Genomic DNA, 7,187 nt, shown 5'->3' on the forward strand with positions numbered 1-7,187 from the left:
TTTGTTTTTTTCATAGTACCAATTAACAGATACTAGAGTGATAGTTTTATTAAGCTTTTTTATTATTTCATCCTCTTTGTGATAGCTATAGATGCTATTGTGAATGTTTTATTTACGCTTTTTATATTAGGTATTGTGTCTCTTTGTGAGTTGCCAGATCTAATAGGCTATAAATATGTTAAAGTTAAGTGCGCTCACTACCATTAAATAAGTTATAGATTATACTAGTATCTGAAAGATAATTTCAGCTTAATTTACATCCTTCGCAATACATATTATTATATAACCTTATCTAAGTTATAAACTCTCTGCAATTATCCCGCAGAATAGCAATCTTCAAATCCTTCCTGTAACCGATCTAATTTTCCAACCACCCATTGATCACAAAGGCCTCATAAAGAAAAGTCTCAAATTTCCTCCAAATCCTCAATTTTTATGATCGAAGTGTTTCACACGAAATTACGTACAAATTGCGAGATTTATCGAATTGTCTCATCTGCAAGATCGGCTTACGAATGCCCTCATCCAGTTTACGATGCACGTTTAAGCCACGTTTATAGTTCAGCTAATTTTATGTGCTCTGATTAGATGTCATGTATATGTATAAATTTATATTGTAGTAGCTCCTTGCAATATAAAACCCGTAATTAGCTATTGACATCCGTCTATAATTGTGTATCTACTAACTATTGCATGAAACAATTAACACAAAAACTACTGAATCGTTGTTAAAATTATTTTAAAGTTACAATGTGATAACTGGATCGATTTTAAACATTACAGAGCTATGTAATATATTTATATGTACAAAAACAGATATAAATCGCGTAGACGCTCTGTCTCGGATATGATGAAAAAAAAAAGCTCAAATAAAAACATTATTTCTGGCATTAATTTGCGAGCTACACAAACACAATGTTACAACCAAATTCCGCAATTAATCCCAATGCAACTAAGTACTTATAATGTATTAGTTCACGTAAAACGAATGTAAACAAACCATAAAATTCTTATCTCAAACTTTGCTTGCAAGATCAACTAAACAAGACCTAGCAAAGTTACAAAGTCAGTATACCAACAGCAACTCGCTCAAAAATGAACCTAATCTCCTTGTAATAAGGGTTTTGTTACAAAAAAGAGGGTATACGAAAATTTTGTCTTGTAAGTACAGTGTGTCAACCGATAGGGATTAGGGAGCAAAATGCATTAGGTTGTAACTTTTACGAGTATGCAAATATAACTGTACTGGGCTGTAAAATTTAAGCCTTGACATGTAACGATCGTGTTGTCAGATTACATTTTGTTATTGCCTCCCTGATTAGCCATAAAAATAAATATATTAGAGTAGATTACGTCGAATATCACTTTACAGATAATATGTTTTGGTTTCTTGGGCTATATTGAAATGAAATGATATTATGAAGTGATATTATTCATCATGATCAGTTTATTTTAAAATACCTAAGACTTGCTGAATATTTTTTTAAGTGAAATGGATTACGAATTATACAAAATAAAGAGTATTTTTGTAAAATATTTCTAGTTGTATTAGCAAAACATTTTTTATCATCATAAAGCACCAAAAATATCATAAAACTAATTAGAAATCTAATAAAAAGCAGTAAAACAAATAGACATCGTACTGCCACAATAAAACCGATACAATAATAATGAACGAACACGCCTCAAATGATCTAATGACTGCCCATTAACTTCGCTAATAACTGACCAATACGGAAATCAAATAAAGCTCAAATTAAACCCATCATCAATTTAAATTACATACATTAGTCTTCAAAACCCTAACGGATATCACTGTCAAATTGTCAACATATAATTAAAAAAAATACAATCACAACCTATCTTCATCAATTGTTGAATTTGTAAAACCAACGCTTTTAGGGTACCGTATAGAAAATTATACTAGGACGTTTTAATACAAATATTTTTTTCCACTTCGCAATCTAGTATTATGAGAAACAAGTGCAATTATTTGAAATATGACAATTAATGGTTCTATATCTTCAATACTACTAAAACAGAAAACTACTATTAGGTAAGGCAGGCGCTCATGGATTTATTTTTATTTTATTTATCCAGTAATACAGCGCGCGAGCTGTAACGTTTCCTTAAAATTATGAGTCAAAATAATGTAAGCTTTGTGAAAAAAATCAAAGAAAACAACAATAATATAGACACCCACTACGAATCACACTTGGCCAATATTAAATTGAATTTCCATCAACCCCATCACTACATTACACTCATAATTAGCCGCCAACTCCAACAACACAATGCAAATGCTCAGGTGCGTAACAAAACAATTAATTCAAAAACCCGCATTTGATTAGAGAAATCAAATGGTTTATTGTGCGTGGGGTGAAATGAGAAATCGCTAAGAAATTTAGTTTGTCACGTTTCGACCGTGTTTCCGGTGGTTTTTGTACGATCATTTTTGTTTGATGCATAGATATTGTGACGTACAGAGATGCATTTTATTTATTTTATATGGAAGTAGATAATAAAATATATTATATGATTTGAAATTAGTTAGTTCTACATAATAGAGTAATTATATTGTGCTTTGTTTGTATCTAGTGTTTTGTGAATACATATTATTATATTTTTCGGTTTTAATGTAAAATTGTGTGTTCGATTTGCATGTATTAATTTGGCGTTTTATAAGAAATTGTTACAACAAGCAGAAAAGTAGACGTTTCGAACCTGTGTCTTTCGCTCTACCGTGGCAAAAACATTGACCACCTTTAATCATCAATAAAAAGCAAAATCAGCAATAAAATTTTATAATTTTACATAAATTCTTTAAAAATAATTAGTGTCCATGTCTAAAACAACATAGGGCTATGGTAATTGTCCCTCAAAGTACACAGGTGTCGTAGTTTCACACGCGGATGTAACACACTTTATGATAACTCGTTTATTTTATTGTTCATTGAGCAATGGACTCGTTAAAATTTCCTCATCATTATTATAAAAATAAGTATTATTTTCCCTTGAATATACTTTAGGTGGTCAAACTTAATCATTAATTTGAACGTTAGAAACAACGACCTTTTTGTGTATTTGTATGAAAACTGACTCTATTTGTTTTTGAACAATACAATCTCAGTAACTACGGGTTTAAAATAAAAAGAAATGTGTTTAATCTTTTGCGAAGTTTTAAAGATCTAAGCATACATAGAGACACACAACGGGGTGTGACTTTTTTATACCATGTAGTGATGATGCTGGATAGCATTACTATTGACTGACCGGTTGGCTTGGTTGGTAGTGACCCTGCCATCCAAGCCAGAGGTCGTGGGTTCGATTCCCACCCGGGGCAAATATTAGTGTGATGAACACAGATGTTTGCTCTGTGTCTGGGTGTTTATAAGTATTTATTTGAAATTATATAATATGTATGTTTATCTGGTTTCCATAACACAAGCGAAAGCTTATTATGAGATCAGATCGTGCCGTGTGTGAATAAAAAAAAAATATACACATGCAAACTATTTTCTTAAAGAACTAGGTCATATTAATTTATTAAAATAGTATAGATACCAAGAAATATAGGTACCAAAGGCCAACTTTAATTCGTATTTATTAAAAATAAATAACTAGCACAAGTGTGTCTTCCCATACACTGAATTCATTTCTATTCATGATTCATCAATTTATTGCATTTGAATAATTAACGTGGGAATGCACGCGATAAACTGCTGTAAAATGTTTTGCGGTCAAAGGAATAACCAAATAATAAGAAAAAACATTTGGTAGTGATCGTTATAGGTCATAATAAATAATTGTAATTACGATGCAATGACCAATTACAGTATACGATATACTGCTATTTTATTTTACCAAAAGTTCACAGGTTCACGATTTTTTACTAATTTAAGAGTTAACTTTAGTTTTTTTAAAACACTTGTAGGTAACATCTGTTTGACACAGCTTTTTAAGGACCTAACCGATTTATTTGTTAAAAGCTCATTAACAGTAACCAATAATTTTAAGTTTTCTGAACTTTTCAAGTGAAAGTAGTAATCCTATTTACTTTTCAAAATACGCAAGATAATTAACAGGTTTTTTTTCATTTTTCTTTAAGCATCCGATTTACCTGCTCTCAAGTACAAAATTAAAATAAAAAAGCTTCATAATACACAGAATAATGACCGTATTATTTCAAAATATCAGCCAATTACTCTCGCACGAAACACAACCTGTTAAATAGAAATTATAATAAATGATTACATCAAAACATAGCCCCAATGCGATACGGTTTAATTAAATTAATTGTTAGCAGTCGCGATATAAATGACGAGCTATGAAATGGACGAAAAAATAGATTTTTCGAAGATAAAAGCAATAATAAAACACTTCCCCTTGTAAAGTGCGGTCTGTGTGCGACGATTGTAGAATATTCTGTTTAGATATTTGTGAAACTTCAATCTATCACGAAAATAAAGAAATACATTTAAAAGTTTTTTAAACTTCTCATTTTTCTCTATACATATAAGTTAATGGTAATATTTTTAACTGACTATCTAATATTAAAGTATGACTTTCAATTTTAAAGCTCGATGAATTTTCAAAGAAAGCTTTTTTGTTATGTAATTTATTTTAAAACATAACAACACACCCATGTAAGATATAATTGTAAAGTTAATATCTTATTTAACACAAAGGAACTCATATACAGTCTCACAATTAAAAATAATATCGTATACTATTCTTTGTAGCAAATAAATGCTCGAATCCCATTCCCTCCACACGACAATTCGTCGTAACGGATCCGTCCCGTACCCGCATGATGTTGCAGTCTATGTATTACATAGCAAATACATAATATGCTGGTCAGTGCACGTGTTGATATAAATCACTACCGTTAGCACTATAATGTGGGAAGATGGTTGTTTTTTAACCGGAATTATAATTTGTTTTTGTTTAATCAATGGGAGAGTGTTGAATTGGAAAGTTTGTAAGCTTTGGTCGTTTGTCTGATTAAATTTGAAATATTATTTAAATGATTTAGTTTATGATGATATAGTTACCAGGGCTACATTATATTATTTATTAGCTTTTACATGTGGTAATTGGATAAAAAGTCTACAGCTGCAGCTACTGTCTGAGCCCAATTTTATTCAACCTCACAACCCGAACTTTCTTCGTCTTAGTTTACAATGTATAAGAGCAAATTATGCAGCCGAAAAAAAATAATATGGCCAATATATAGAAAAGTGTCTTCCATTTGAATCGCATTAATAATAATAATACATCATTTTGCTGTTATAATCGTCATTTTCAATAGATCATTCTACCGAGCTTTCCAGAAACATCGCGATGATTCACATACTCGTTCACAGTGCTACACTAAAATCAGTGAATAAAAGGAAGAATTAGCAACATCCTAGCTTCCCTCGCGAAGGGTTTTCAAGCATTTCAAAGGCCTGAATCCTAGTACTTAAATGACTCATCACTCGCATGACTCATACGCCGTAATTAAAAATACCTTTCCGACTTCAGTCCTGGCATTAGCTAAGAAAAATCTTATTGTACTCTCCCCTGAATAAATACCGTTGTGTCAATATTGACATTTCAATATTTATAGCTCTTATTGTTAAGGACATAAGGGTTGTTTTGGTTTCGATTTGTTTTCTTATAGATGGTGCTTGCTTGCTGTTGCTAGGTGTCATTTGCATCAATCTACGTCCTATTAGGGGATTCTTAACATCATTTATATATGTGTCGTTTAATGGTTATTAATATTCTCGAGTCTAAAGGAGAATGGCGAACTCCCATAGGACTTTGGGCCTGATCGTTACACTGATGATTTATGTGGGGTTAAATAGATAAAAATATACAGATTCTATAAATATAACAATTAAAGATCTGTTCTATGGGATAGCAGAGATATTGAGCATGTAACGTCACTAAAATTGAGGTTAGGTTTGTTCGAGTTCAATAAATAGCTTTGTTTCTTTCTAAGTAGAGTATATATATAAGTTTATATCCTACAATATACATTATTTAGATAAAGAGTGTAACAGAAGAACAGTTAGGTAATAGAGATATTGGATCGAACTTTTATTCTTTTAGAGTACCTACCAAAACATCGTAGCACTCGTAGGTACTTTTATATATAAAATAAAACACGTTTTTTCATAAATCGTTTATTCATCATTATCATCATAAACAATTAACACATCATCCAGAAACTGTGCTGGCAGCACAGGTTGATACCTTGCCCAGTACCATATTATGCACATAACGTGACAGCAGCAACCTTTACCTACAGTTCTTCTTCCTACTAAACAATTACAATAATAAACTGTTATTGCTTCCCTTCCTATGAGAGCCCTCACCCAGCAAGAATGACATAGATATTTTGCTCTATTTCCAATCTGTAAAGAAATACTTTGTTAAAACACCTTTCATATTTACTTTGAGATTTAAAAAGAAGATTATTGGCAACTTTTTACTTAAAATATTATCAAAACACTAAATAACTTACCTAAATGACGAGGTAATATCCACTCTAATATCACTGCTCTAATTCTTTGATCGCGTTGAGAATCAGTTCTTAGTAAATGAAACCTTGTGCGCAATACAGAACGTCCACAATAAATGCATACACGTTGATGACCCAAAGTTACAGTGTCATCTTCATGATTTTCAATCTTCAAAGAATCATTTGCAAGTTTCTAGCATGCATCACATATGTGATCAGAGTGAGTGATCTACAAATAAAGAATTAATATTACAATTGGACAAAAGAAAGTGAATATACATATATATTAATATATAATATAAATCTCGTGTCACAATGTCCTCAACGGACTTCTAAACCACTTAACCGATTATAATAAAATTCGCACACCATGTGGAGTTCGATCCAACTTGAGAGATAGTTTAAACTTTAAACATGTAGGTACCACGGGCGAAGCCGGGGTGGACCGCTAGTATATATATATAAAACAATGTGTGTTTACGTTTTTGTTTGATTTCAATAGCTAGTACTAAATACCTTAGATAATACTAATCCACTAACCGTTAGAGGAGCAGCCCACCCTTGTATAATTTATATTATTGCGTTATCTTGTAACAAATGCATACGTATAGCATTGTTACGATTAGCATTAATACCACAGTTGATGCAGTTCATATTTGTAAATGAAAAATCGGAT

The sequence above is a fragment of the Colias philodice genome, chromosome 20 (assembly GCF_061535455.1).
Source record: "Colias philodice isolate Cphi_HAF_F1 chromosome 20, ilColPhil1 Martin Lab GWU primary, whole genome shotgun sequence".
Lineage (NCBI taxonomy): Eukaryota > Metazoa > Arthropoda > Insecta > Lepidoptera > Pieridae > Colias > Colias philodice.